Source organism: Topomyia yanbarensis, chromosome 2 (assembly GCF_030247195.1).
Source record: "Topomyia yanbarensis strain Yona2022 chromosome 2, ASM3024719v1, whole genome shotgun sequence".
Taxonomy (NCBI): Eukaryota; Metazoa; Arthropoda; class Insecta; order Diptera; family Culicidae; genus Topomyia; species Topomyia yanbarensis.
In genome coordinates, this window is record NC_080671.1 from 166913962 (window position 1) to 166929151 (window position 15190).

General features: G+C 38.0%; 1 protein-coding gene across 3 annotated transcripts in view; it reads left to right on the forward strand.

The window, feature by feature from the left end:
- The first annotated feature begins 82 nt into the window (after positions 1–82).
- The window catches only part of LOC131682032 (guanylate cyclase 32E), a 50691-nt gene continuing 35583 nt past the window's right edge, over positions 83–15190 (forward strand). Inside the window, exon 1 of one of the 3 annotated variants that reach the window (XM_058963197.1) lies at positions 83–133. The gene's annotated coding sequence lies outside the window, so the exon portion shown is untranslated. Of the gene's footprint in view, positions 182–216; positions 342–15190 lie in introns of those variants that run through there. The other 2 variants (XM_058963198.1, XM_058963199.1) reach the window with 2 other exon arrangements.

The following is a 15190-nucleotide window of genomic DNA, read 5'->3' on the forward strand; positions in this document are numbered from 1 at the left end:
AGGTACCTACATAAACTTCATTCTTGGGAAATCAACCGCTATATAAAGCAACAAGTAACGGTTGTTCTATCCTCAGTCTTTCGCCGGATACAGTTTGAGCTCGATCGGAGCGGTACCGGAAACGGTTGATTCGGTATAAATAGTGTTTGGATAATATTTGCTCGAATTCGAATTGATATTTGTGAGGATGAGTTGCAATAGTTTATTTTACAGAAGAAAGTGAAAGTGAAATGACGTCCTGTTGACATAGTTGTTCGTTACAATATTTTCGATTGATGACGGCATATGCAATTGGATACCTTTTCGCAGGAGCCAAAAACGAACGGCATTAATTTCATTAGGTGTGGATGTTTTTGGGTTCATCTTCGCTGTTCTGATCGGTGCAATAACACGTCTCAGCGGGGTCGAATCTAATATGCAAGAGTGATGAAACGTGTGCTCTCGTTGATGATCGGAAGAAATACCAACCGTATAGGATTAATGAGAAGACACATATTGAACGTCTAGGTTTAAGTGGTGTAATTAAATAATTTATGCGCACATTGACGGTTGGACAAAGGCTGGAATTAAGAGTAGACCTAAATCGTGTCGGTGAAGTCGGGAGTTGATTGTGGCCGTGTCCTTTATGTTGTGCTGCTTCAAAAATAAGTTACCCGTTTTCCATAGTGTTATAAACATAAAAGAAAAAGATTTGTGTTAGTGAATGTTCACTTCTTATGAAAATTGAACTTTTTCACTTAGCTAAAATTTAAAAATTTTCTAGAAATATATGAAATGCTTGATCATAAATCTATTGTTGAACACAAAAGTTAATTTTAACAATATTTTACAAATTATCTAACATCCAGTTAATATATAATTTGTACTTCTATATTGAGTACGATAACCCGTTAGTACAGACTTTGAATCACCCCACAGACTTTGAAAAACCCCCTGTGCAACTGAAGGTCGCAGAAACTGCCAGATATTCAAAAGTTTTCCATAACCTGAGTTAACAAAAATCGTTATAATCGACCAAAATACTTGAAATCCCTATCAACAGCAAGATAGGCGGTAGCTGAAATAGCAGCTACAGTATTGAGCAACCCGTGTGCAACAAATACCGATCTTTGTTAAAAAGCGTCAGTAAACGTAATCGTTTTTGGATCGAAACTAAGTAAAGTTTCACAGTCGATAGTTTAGGAGTCTAATTTCATTCTATATTATTAATTGTGCGATAAGCTTTTTAACGATAGCACAATATTCAAATTTTTATTAAAAGGTTATTTTTGCGTTGGACAAAACAGGTGCAATTTTTCGTATTCTCTCAATTTGTTTTTGTCAAACTATACAAAAACAAGCTGAAAAAATTGCGTTTCGCAATAAAAGTGTCATATGATTATACTAGTTTACAGCATTCCTGAACTCAATAAGCTGGTAATAATTTCAATGTAAAATCGTGTGCTGAATCCGAAGCTGAGGTCCAAAAAAATTACAGTAGAATAGTTTTCGAGTTACAGTAAAAAAAATGAATTTCGCCTTTAAAATAAAAAGTCACTAAGTAAAATCCAAATATCTTCGGTTGCAGTGCATCGATATAAAATATTATTATGTTGAATTAAAGAAAATGAAATGAACTTTCGGTCGTTTTAACATTTTGTTTTTGTGCGACTAGTGGTTCTGACGTTATTTACGAATTTATTGAACTTTTTCTTGATTTTTCCCCATTTTTTAAAGAAAAATGAGCGGTTGGTCAAGATTTTGGGCAAGATAAAGCAATCCTAAAAATTATATTTTTATGGGAAATAAACGCCTGCTAATAACCAGGGTTGCCACCTCTGGAGAGGCTTTGACCCGGAGATTTTCACAGACCAGCGAAGGGGGGGGGGGATTTTGGGTGGAACTAGACAGAAATTTGGATCAAAGCGATTGCTCGGCATTTTTGAGCAGTTTAATTGCTTTTTATTACTACGTTAGAGTAAAGCTGTAAATTGTTCACGTTTGAAAACGATTTTGTCGGTTTAATCAGGTGTAGTATTTCACTTCCCCGACTAAGTGTATAGAATATAAAAGCACCAGCTACTCTCGCTGTTGAGGATAAGTGGAACGAGCATTTCTCTCCTCCACAACTAACAGGAAAAGGCGAGTAAAGGAGGTAGAGCAGCGGTATCGCATGGGAAGCACGTTGTGGTTTCGGTTATTCATCACCAGAGGTCGCAACAAAGGGGTAAAACTCACCTTTCAAGCCAACAGTTAAGGGTCGCTGCAGGAGTAGCAACAACACCGGAAGAACTCGTGTGATGTTGCTCTAGCCAGTTGGATTGGAACAAATCTGGCATACCTTGGTGCAGCACCACTAACGGTGAAGTTAGTATAACTTAACTTTTTTACACCTTTTTGAGCGACTTAGTGACATTTCAATTGTAGCATATATCGAAATATTACTTTCCTTAATTTGGAGTAAATTTGATTTATTTTTCATTTCCATTGCTTTGTGAAAGAAATCAGAAATATTTGGTGAACTCATCCTCGCCACCTTGAAACGAAGAGTTAGTCGTACAAAATAAATCTGAACCAGAGTAATAGTTAACTTAATAGTTAAATATTTTGTAAAGAATAAAATAATTCCACAAAAATTGAAAGTGTGCTTCTTCCCACCAAACCCGGAAAAATTGATGTAAAACCCGGAGGCCTGGAGATCGCTTCCGAAAACCGGAGTCACCGGGTCAAACCCGGAGGGGTGGCAACCCTAATACTATATCTTGCGAAGGAAGTGCCAAATAAGTAGACAAATATATTTCTGTTTATAAACATCAGTGACGTAGCCAGAAATTTGGTTTGGTGGGGGGGGGGGGGGCTCAGAAGTTCAGAAACAAATGTAGTCTAGCAGATGCCTTTTTTTAATTTCTTTTATAATATATCAATGAAGTCAAATAATGCAAATATAAATTGCACTTTTAAAGTGGAATAAATGTTCGAAACCTTTTCTGACGGTCAAAATCGCATAATTTGGAAATCATCAACTTTGGAGGGTTAACAACCTCGAAGAAGCTCTACAACTTAAAAACGCATCTTTTGATATAATAATTTTGTTGAATAAATTTCTTGGAAGAAATTATGAAGAAGTAACTCTTCAAAAATAGTAACTGATTTGGTGTCTTCAGCAAAGTTGTTGATAATGTCATTTTAAACAACTTTGTGGAAAATATTTAAGCTACATGAATGCAGTATATCGAGATATAAAACTATATTTAACCCTTTCATGACCAACTTTTTTCTAGCGCATGCAGGGTTTCAAAACTATTTTTCCTTGAGAACGGTGGGGTCAAGAAACACGAAAAGCCTTTTTTCATAAAGATAGGTGCTTCCCTCACAGTGCTAGAAGCTGCTCAATTTTTCTCTTCCAATGCTCAAAACAATTCTCCTAGAATATTTACAATAGTCCAATTGCGTGGAAAATGTAGCCAAAGTCTGTCTAAATTGATAAGTTTTATCAATTTTCAATAATATTGGCACATAACGAAGATATATGAAAAATTCATTTTCCGTCGTCAACGTTAACTGTTCCTAGCAGCACTGCTACATCGGAATCCAATCAGACTAATTGCAATAACTTCAGTTCTAGAGCTGGTTCTTGAAACTATCAATAATCAAATGAAAGGTAATAGTCAAATTTAAATTTTAAATTTGTTGTCCACATGGGCATGAATGGGTTAAGAAATTTTCTTAAAGTCAGTTTTTCTCTCATAACATGCTTTATTGTAATCTTCAAAGACTACCTTGAATAGAATATGAAATATATTGTTTTTTTTTATTTCGATTATAGAAGTTTTAACTTTAAGGTCATTCGCCTCTTCGGGTTAGAAAAATCTCTTATGAAAAATTTCTAACCCTATGTGAGGGATCGGGCATTGAACTCAGCTGCGCTGCGTACAAGGCAATTGATTTACCCACTACGATACGCCCACCCCCTCAATTATATTGTTTATACGCTGTAGAAGAGATGTATCAATTGTAGTATTATCAGAATAACTTGTTTTAAAGGTTTTCGTTCACAAACAGTCTAATATATTGCGATATTCTGAATAGACGGTGCATTCAAGTCTTCGAAATTAGTTATAGGATGTCTTTAAAAAAAATTATAGATACTTTAACCTTAGGGTCTTTCGGCTAAAAGCTTAGAATTTTTTTTAGCCTGATGTACTGGAGTGGGGACTCGAACCCAGGTGAGCTGCGTACATCGACTGACCAACGACGCCGGGTATTCATTAAACAAAGTTGTTCGAAATAGCATATTCGAAGACTTTGCTGAAGACATTAAATCTCGAACTAAATTTGTTTGAAGAGTAAATTCTTTATGACTAATTCTAGGAGGAATAACCTCCAAAATTATTTTATTAGAAGAGGTACGTTGTAATATCCTTCAAATTTCTACTTAGAGTTCGACTGTGACGGTTTATTATAACTTTTCATTTGTTTTTAACGGCTTTTTCAGCCTTTAATGAGTTGAACGTATTTTAATTTTTGCACGACGTTTCGATGCTGTTTGGCACGTTCTTCAGGGAAAGCTGGTTTTCATGTCGTTATTAGTCTATTGTTTCTAATATTACATGTTTTTGTCCTTATAAAATAGTTCGTTCTTTCTCTTCGAGTATCGATGAATATCGATAAGTGTGACGTTGTGTTTTGTCTATTCTACAATGATACTAAACATCCAAAGTTGAGAGTTTCGAAATAATGTGGTCGTATTCGTAAGAAATGTTTTACAGCATAAATTTTGCTTTTCTTCACTACTAAAACTCACAACACCAGAAATAGTCCTCGTACACAAATTGTTATTACAACATTCAATTCAACACCCAAATAAACACTATTTATAATCAAACTTGAAATATATTAAAATTAGTTTTTAGCGTTTCATATTCTCCTCATCAGCTGCTATTGAATTTTGTTGATTGGACTTCTGGTTCCGGAGTTACGGGTTGAAGAGTGCGATCACACAGCGAATTCCCATATAAGCTGCAATGAAAAATTCTCAAAGAGGGGAGTAAGGAAAAAATTCAAAATCGAATTTGTGTTTTGGATGCCAAATGACTTTAAAATGCATGAAACGGTGAGATTTGATGTGAACCCGAAAAAAATTTTTTTTACAAAAATTCACTTTTGACTTTGTGACATTTTTGCCTTTCTCATCGTCAACCTATTTTTTTTGGCTTGCCTAGGCTTAGGTAGGAGTTTGCAGTAAGGGGTTGCTACTTTAAAATTATAACTAGTTTAAAATTTCTTAATGGATCTCCTTGCTTCGCCGCTGGTTTCAAGCGATGTTTCAGTGCCGACACATAGTATCTAGAAATCGTGGCTGTCGATCCATTGTATGTACTATGTGCAAATCGTAGTGAATATGTAATATACATTTCCACCATTGTATTGAACATAATGAGCCATGAAATCATAGTTTGGACAAATGAGAAAGGCACAATTGCACCACTAGCTGGATTAAAACAGGTTTTGTATGATTGATTTCTAATTACAAGCAAAAATTCCTCAATTTTCATCGAAAATTATTGGTGACAGCCTGTTATCGTTGTGTTATTAAGATCTGATCGACATGAGAACGGCCAAACTTTACTAATTGCACAAATGTGTAATTTTTATTTCTTTATTATTATAAAAATTCATTATTATAGAAACCGTTTAAATAATGGCGGGACATTTTGTGCCAGTGAAGCGTACTCACTCGTTTTATTTCGTTTATTTGACACGACTCATAGCGGCACCTTAACGGAGACGTTTATTATGTGTTTACAATATGTAGAAAACAAAAATAATACAAATATTAATGATAATACGTTGGATCTCGCATGTATTTTTTTATTGCGAGCGGAGACCTTCTTTCGCGGCTCGCCTACTGCGTCATGGGATCATTTAATTCTCTCCTGTCCTTCACATAAAGGTCATCATCGTTAAAAGTGTCTTGGTGCTTGCGATCAGATGTTCTCTCCTGCTTCTTGCACTTACGGGTGACTATTGTAAATCCGTCGACATTGTTATTATCTTCTTCACCGATGTTGCTTACAGTGTTTTTTTGGGTGCTGGATGTTGCTTTTGCAGTTGTCATTATAGACTGAACAGCTGCCACAAATTTGGCAACCGTTTGTGGTTGAGGTATTGGTATTGGTATTGAAAACTTTTTTTTGGGTTTGTTTACCGTTGACAATCGGTAGAGATGCATTCTCCTCTGCATCTTTCGCGCAAGGTTGTCCGTAGTGCGCTGTCTGATTACAATACTTACACGTAGGAGTTTGCCCCTCATGGGTGCATAACGTAGTTAATAGTAGCTTCGTGGGTTTTGAATTTTATGGTCAAGTGGGAGGGGATAGATCTGTCGATCCGCATCCTCACCACAAGAACACCGTTGGGGGTACCCGGGAAGAAATTTCTCCACGTATCAGGTGTAATGGATTCTACTTCTCCGTATTGTGACATGTATTCCGCGGTAAGATCAGGCGGGGTACGTGGTGATAGGTCATGTTGATTTACATCTACATAGTCTTTTTCTATATACACGGGAATCTTAATTCCAGCTTTATCAATTTCAGCGACGTGCTTCTAGTTGTTCTGTAAAACGAAACGTTCCGCTTGGGCTAACGTGTTGAATGATATGAGTACTACAATGGCGATATCTTCCCAACAAAATTTTCAAAAAGCTAGAAATTTATCTCCTCCATACATAATGGAATCTACTAATGGAATAGTTTGAACATAGAATGCGTACACTTATTAATTTTGCGATTTTGATCATCATTGATAAGGATATCCAAAAGCTTAATATTTGTCTTCTTATGTAGGGTGACCATACGTCCTGGTTTCCCAGGACATGTCCTGGTTTTTCATTGACTGTCCTGGTGTCCTGGGAAGTCGCGCAAAACGCTTGATCTGGTTTTTTTTCCTCTAAGCCTAATATGTTTCTAGTTATTGAGTCTTCACTTTATTCACTCTGCTCCAGATAGCAGTTACGATCGATCGCAACCATAACTGCAACTTATACTCATCCTCGGAGTACGACAAACAGAACTTAATACACTCGAGCCTCTCAATTGTACCTTCTGATGGCTTTTTAATATCTCAAGAGTGCCTCGTTATTTCTCTTTACAACATCCTTTTCGTACCTGGTAATTGAAAAGAGAAAGAGGCGCTTGTATGTACGTAGCATGTAAAATTGTAAATGAACTGTAGTTCTTTGGCAAGGAAATTTGACATCCGAACAAAACGAACCGATTCCAGTTGTGGACTAAACTCTAGCCGCTATCGATATCGATAAAACGATGATTACCAGAGCTTCTTTTCGGCTTACATCGTTTTTCAATCCGGGACCCGTAGAAAGCCCTTTGATTCCTCTTAGAAGACACATCGGCGTTTTGGTGATTCTGTTTCTTCTTGGGTTTTCTTGCTAGTGGTTTTTTCGTCTTTTGTCTGGAAATTCATTCCATAAAAGGCAAAATAGCGAAACATCAACAACTATCGTGGAATAACTTCATTGAGCGCTCTCTCGAGCTGGTGACTATGGAATGGAATCACTTCAATGTCAACAATAGTACCTAATCAGGCGCTCTTCTTGTTAACAGTGCAGTGAATCAAACGAACGTTTCTACCCACGTTCTGTTCCCTACATACTACGAGAATCCAAGTACACAAACCTCTAACGAAATAATATCAACTGCAAGCAAACCCAACACACAGCCCTCATTAACATTCACTAAATCATAAATAACCGGAGTTGCAGTTCAGACACCAACGAATGCTGGAACAACAGAACCTACGCACAACGTGTCGGATCATTGTGATGCGCTTACTATTTCCCAATCATTTGCCAATACCACTGATAATAAAATAAATGACAAAAAACACGGATACACGATCGTGATCCGTAGGTTCCACAAACAACGCAAACAAGGTAGTCATGAAAATTCATACAACACCAACAGCGAGGATAGCATGAACGAAAACGATGAACCGAGAGAAAGTGGACTAAGTGATCCCCAAGCAACAATAGGCAATGCAGATAATGGATCTCTAACAAGAAATAAGATTTTTAACAACTCGTGTACATAAGATCCGATATACAATAAAATTCGATTGATTTTTTTTACACATTGTTAATATTAAAAGATCTACGGCTCAGATAAGCTAATGTATTGAGCCGTGTTAATTATTAATTTATTAATGAAATAAAAAAGCCTAATAGACGATTAACATGCCTGGACGCAGAGCAGAGACTAACCTGCCGAGTCTAGCTTCCATTATAACAGAGAGTATGGCATGTCGCGTTCAAACTAATTTTATTTACACCAACCTATTCACTAGTTTTCTCATAACAATCGATAAAATGGAGAAATTTAGAAACAAACGGTGTGTTTTTCAGCTGTTTCGATCCTAGCTCTCAGATCGAGAGATAATGGTTGTCATTGGAGATTTCCAGGTATAGCGCAGGGAAGCTACTTGGGATCGTTGATGTTTCTGCTTTACGTAAATGATGTGTATTTAAACTTTCGCTGATGCTGGTATAGCAAGAACTACGTGTGTGTAAATCCGAAAAAGTGTTTGGTTATCGAATTCCGACAAAAGACTTTCTGGCAGAGCTCTTCCACCCAGATCCCCAGAACTTTTTTACTACCGAATCTCTGCCTGCCAGACTCCAGAACTTTTAATCTGCCGAAAGCATGTGGAGAAGGAACGGTCGAATGAGAGGTAACGGGGGAGGTAGTACCCTTCTGACTGTCCTGGTTTTTGCTCGCCTTATATGGTCACCCTACCTTATGTAATTTTTAGACAGTACCTGTGTATGGTTGATGCTTATATCCCAGTGCAATGTGACGATGGGATACATAATGCGCAAACTAAATATTTTTAGAAAATACCAACTTAATGCTTATATACATAATTAGCTACAAGGCTACAACAGATTTATTACTTCAGTGTTGCTTCTAGCGAGTAAGTGTTCGTAGCAATTTAATTTTCTATTTCACATTTTTCACATAAACAGGCAATTACTTTTAACAGAGCCGTTCTCCCAGTTTAAGTAATTAGTGAAGTAACCATTTACAAGATATAACTGTGCTCATAAATACTCACCTAGTTTTTAACCATATTGCCTACTAATTATTCACTTCGGGTGTGAGATATTAATATATTAGAAACCAAATTGTGAAAAGTTATCATATAACTAACCCATGAAACAAGGTAGTTAGTCATAACTAATTTATGTGTAATGTGTGTGCAATGCATTGTCATCCAGAACGCATACATAGCAGGTATTATAATTTTCTATTAATACTATCAGGGTGGTTCCAACGGGTTTTCAACAAAAATGAGATTTTTACAAGCATATAGTTAAAAAATAAAAAAAATTAACGAATTCAGTATTTTTTATTAAAAAAATAATGTTTATTCTTCAAAAAACGACAATGACTGTTGGAGAAGGAGCCCTGGACAGCCGTACGACGCAACTTAGTCGCGATGCTCTCACAAGAGCGCTGGACCGCACTGACGTCCATCTTCCGGATACGATTCCGGATCCTGGTGGTCAACTACTTCGAATCCTCAATGGGACAGCACAGGGGCAAGTTGGTCGTGTTCCTTTCGTTCGGCACGTACGGTATCTTTTTCTGCTCAAGATACTCCAGCGTCTTCCTGGCGTAATGGGAAGACGCCTTGTCCGATCAGAAGACGTACTTCCCATCCGCATGATGCTCCTTTAAGAACGGCAGAAAAAAAATTCTCAAGGCACTCCTCCTGGTACACTTGTTGATTGATGGCCAGACCGCTTGGCTTGAACCACGGTTTTGAAATCCCTCTGTCTGATATGGCGCTGTACAGAATTACCTTTTTTTAAAATTTATTCTTAAACTTTTATTTGGCTTTGGCGGTGGGTTGTGGGCGACTTGTCGCTAGAAAAGTAGCTGTCATTTCCTGTAAGGTGGGTCTTCGAGAGTGGAAAGTAACTTTCGTCGTTCAGCACGAACGACGTCCCGCGGTAGTTCTTCATCCACCGGAACTGCGATTTTACGATCGCTATCTGCTCGTCCGTGTACTGGAGGGACCGAGTCTTCTTCCGACAGATTATGTCCTCCATCTTGAGGGTTCGGTGAGTCAAGGTATGGGAGCAGCAATATCTTCGGCCAGCATCACGAAAACTCGTTCCGTCCTTGTTATCGAAAAGCTTTTTCAACGCTTCCTTCTTCTTCTTCGTTATTATCTTCGCCGGACGGCCAATACCGGCCTACCGCTCTACGTTCAGGAATGCCAGAATCCGGCAAACTGTATTTACGGGAACGTTTTCGTCTCGAAAGTGGTCTACCGTAAACTTTTTTCCACGATGACCATGCGTTTCGTAAAACCATGTGAAAAAAGAAACTTTTCGAATGAAAATTTATATTTTTCTGCATGTTGCATGATTACCATGAAATAACGATTTTTTAGGAAGTATAGATATTTTCGTAATTCTTTATTTACAAGTACGTAAATACGATTATCAGTTGGGTTATCCATTTATTTGAAATAAATTTGTGATTACTTTATTTCTTAATTGGAAAAAAAATACTTCTAAAAAATTGGTTTTTACCGAGCTTAAATCTCTTAAAACAACACATGGAGAAGAATAAGAACTTGTTTGAACGACGACGCTTCATTTAGGTGCACCATAAAAGATGAAAAATCAAAGATATATTCGAGCTATGCTTTCTATTGGCCCTACAAAGCTGCTGCCACGCTGCGTTCAGTTTATTTCTAGTTCGCTGTTCTTCGAATCGTTCATCGAGTTCCACGGAATATTCACTGACAACGACTGAATAGAAATACATCTAGTCGTTGAAAACAAAACGTAATATGTTTTTTCCATTTGAATGAAACCTTATATCTGCTTTGGCGATTATTCTAACATATATACGGCTTCATGACGTTACAGATATTGGATTGATGAATATTTGATAGCTTTTAGAATATTTCACCTCATTTCAATTAGTTATTATATTCAGTAGTGATTGAGACGCGCGTAATCCATCTTCACGGATTTGAATCATTATTGGGGAATCATTGCTATAGTGCCAAAAAAAGGCTGCACGGAATCAAATTGCATCACAAGAAAAAGTTCGTCAAAACTCACTAATTGAACGATTCGTTTTAAAAATTTATGGAATAAAATAAAGCATATGAAGTCTTCGCCATGTTCTTTTTATTCAATTTCATAGTCATTTCAAAATCGGTTGAATAAGCGTTATCTTGTGATTCAATTAGAATCCGGAGATTATATGGTTATAATAATAGAAATATATCTAAAACTTTTGAGCAAGAGGATGACGAAAATTGCCTGCAAAAGATAACCAATTACGTTGATACATTCGAACTGGTCTTCGAAGAGGTTTCAATATTCACAATACTTCTCATGAAAAGTTTCTCCAATCATGCCTGTACTGTAGCAGGGCAATCCTTAAACGTCGGAATCGCTAAAGATGCTAGGTTCGAATCCAGCCAGTAGAGCTGAGATTTTTATTCACAGATTTTCATTCCTTCAATGTCAAGAAAAACTCCTAAACTTAATTGCTTTTGCGAAAAAGCTTTCTCAATTATGTAGACAGCATTGTGTAACAGGGTGGTCGTAGACTTCCCCTGTTGGTATGCATGTTGCATTGCATGCAGCAAGCTAACATCCCAAATGTAGTGGTTGATTTGAGAAGAAAGGTCAGACTGATCGATCGATTTTTGCTTTCTCTTGTTAACCAAATAGTTTTTGACTATCTGGCGTATGGCGGGTCGCTCCGATCTCTCGGCCCAAGGCACGAAAGGCGACGTAAAGCTGTCGACCGGCATGAGCCCGGCACGCGCTCGATACTCTCATCTAGCTTTGGAAGTGACAACTGAAAGAAATGATAGAGCTGTCAGATTTTTTCTGTTTGTAGCCTACTTATCTATGGACCCGCGTTTTTCAACCTTTTTCGTACAACGGATTCCTTATGGCGATTTCGCTTGAACCTGAAACTGAGTCAGGTTCTAACCCCAACCGCTGTCAGTTCATACGTTTTGACAGCAGTTGGGGTTAGGAACTGACTCAGTTTCGCCTCAAACAAAAACCACATTAGAAATCACCCTGGGTTGCTGCGGACCCCCAGGGATACACATTGATTTTGTATGCTATCAATATGTTATTGTCAGTTAGTTAGGAAACAAGACTTGAAATTTCAATTACTACTTTTATGTAAACCAATTTGAAGTTGTTGGTCGTTAAAGGGTTAATGTACACGTTAATAATAATAGCCAATTACATCGGATAGCAGAAATGGTTGCCAAAACTAGTAAAAATAGCTAATTTTTCAGTAATATGATGTCGAGTAGGCAACCAGTTTGTAAGAAGATTCATGAGATACAGGGCGTCTCCATATGGGTATTTTCAAAAACATAGATATAACAACTTCTGCGCAAAAATGCGCGAGATGAGGCCTATATATCTTGAAACTTCACTAAATTTGGAGTCAGATTCATGATAACAGACCCATGGGAGACCATCTCAAAAATTTTGGGAATGAAAAAGATAAATCACTGAAACGACATTAAATTTTTCAATTGCTTTTTCGTAATACAGAACAAAGGTAAATCATTTCTGTACAAAAAACTCATATCTACAGTATAGTATATTCATTTTTCTTTCCAAAAAACTTAAAACTACTCCAATCGGCCAAGTACCTTTTGAGATATCGCCATTTGAAGTTTGAAGGTGCGAACAATTCTATGGAAACGAATGGAATATAAATCATCGACATCACTTGTTTCAACGACATGTGAAAAATTCATTTTTCATCCGATGATCGTAAAATTTTGAGATACTTTTGTTCGAACAAAGAGAAAAATAAAATAAATATTTTAGAAAGAATTACAAGACATCGATTTTTGGGGTTTTGCCACTCGTCGAGCCACTGTGCGGCTGCCTGGGGGTCCGCGGACCCCAGGTTGAGAATCACTGCACTGCACGAGGTGGCAGTATAATCGCATGAGAAATCGGTGAAGTTTGTATTTTTAATGAACATGACATGAATTTTCGAATGTATAATTGTACAAAATTGTGAATAACCAACTACATCGATCTATGACAATTTGATGCCCTGTAATCATTTGTGTTGAAATGACTAGAACAGTCTATTAACTCTTACGTCCCCAGCCCCCATTTCATTGAAAATGTTAAATTTCAAAATAATCATTCTCAGCCCCGTTCCAACCAAATTTAATGCGGTTTTTTGGAAACGATCACAAAATTTGTCCAGTCTTAGAAATCGAGGCCATCTTTCTGAAACTGATCGTAGTTCCGGATATATTGCTGGGAAGCAAAACTTTGAAGACCGCAAACCAGTCTTGCGACGCACAAAACGTTGTGACTTTGTAAAACAAACGCATTGACCAACATTCTGACGGTTTCTGGTCGAATTGGCCACATGCCGGGGTATTCCGGGAACCTGGTTCCTCAGGGAAAGAGAACACGTTTCGACTGATTATAAAACTTGTCTTGCAGGGTGTCAAACTTTATAATTTTGCAAAACGAGTCCACTGGAGACCATTTTGAGGGTTTTTGGTCAAATTGGACACACCCGGGGATCTTCCGGGAACCTGGTTACTCTGGTAAAAAGGGACGATTTTCGACTGGTGCCAAACCTGTCTTGCAGCACTTCAAACTTCATGATTTTGAAAAATAAGCGCACTGGAAGCCATTTTGAGACCATTTGGATGAAATGGTCACACTCCGAGCTATTTCGGGAACCTGGTTCTTCTTGCAAAATGGACACTTTTGGATCCTTTTGAAACCCTGTCTTGCGGCATGTCAAACTGCATGAATTTGCGAAACAAGTACGCTAAAAGACATTGTGAGGGTTTTTGGTCTAATTGGCCACACTACGGGGTATTCCGGATACCTGGTCCCTCAGGCAAAGAGGACAAGTTTTGACTGGTTGCAAAACCCGTCAAATTTTATGATTTTGCAAAGCAAGTTTTTTTGGACATTTTGGGGGTTTTTGGTCTAATTGACAAAACCCTGGAGTATCCCGGGTACGTGGCTCATCCGGCAAAGAGGACATTTTTCGAAAAGTGGCTTTTTGCCGCAGGATCCAGGTTCCCGGAATACCTTGGAAATATAGCCAAATAGACCAAAAGCCATCAGAATATCCTTTCGTGTACTTGTTTTGCAAAATCATGAAGTTTGCAATTTGGCATGACAAAACTGGTCGAAAATTGTCCTCCTTGCCGGAGGGACCAGATTTCTGGAATATCCCGGGGTGTATCCAATTAGACCAAAAACCCTCAAGTGTTCTCCAGTTCACTGGCTGCGTAAAATTATGAAGTTTGACACCCCGCAAGACAGGTGTTTATAATCGGTTGAAAAGTGTCCTCTGCCGGATAACCAGGTTCGCGGAATACCCCGGGCTGTGGCTAATTCGCCCAAAAACTCAAAATAACTTCCAGTGAACATGTTTTGCAAAATCATAAAGTTTGACATGTCGTAAGACGGGTTTTATAACTGGTCGAAATTATCCTCTTTGCCGGAGGAGCCAGGTTCCCCGAATACTCCAGGGTGTGATCAATTAGACCAAAAACCCCCAAAATGTCCTTCAGTGAACTTGCATGAAATTTGACGTGCCGCAAGACGGGTTTTGCAACCAGTCAAAAATTGTCTTCTTTGCCTGAGGGCCAGGTATCTGGAATACCCCGAAGTGTGGTCAATTAGACCAAAAACCCTCACAATATCTTTTAGCGTACTTGTTTCGTAAATTCATGTAGTTTGACATACCGCAAGACAGGGTTTCAAAAGGGTCCAAAAATATCAACTTTGCCGGAGGAACCAGGTTCCCGAAATACCCCGGAGTGTGGCCATTTCATCCAAATGCTCTCAAAATGGCTTCCAGTGTGCTTATTTTGCAAAATCATGAAGTTTGAAGTGCTGCAAGACAGGTTTTGAAACCAGTCGAAAATCGTCCCTTTTTACCAGAGGAATTAGGTTCCCAGAAGATCCCGGGGTGTGTCCAATTTGATGAAAAACCCTCAAAATGGTCTCCAGGTGACTTGCGTTGCAAAATTATAAAGTTTGACACCCTGCAAGGTTTTATAATCAGTCGAAAAGTGTCCTCTTTGCCGGACCAATCAGGTTCCCGGAATACCCTGGGTTATGGCCAATTGG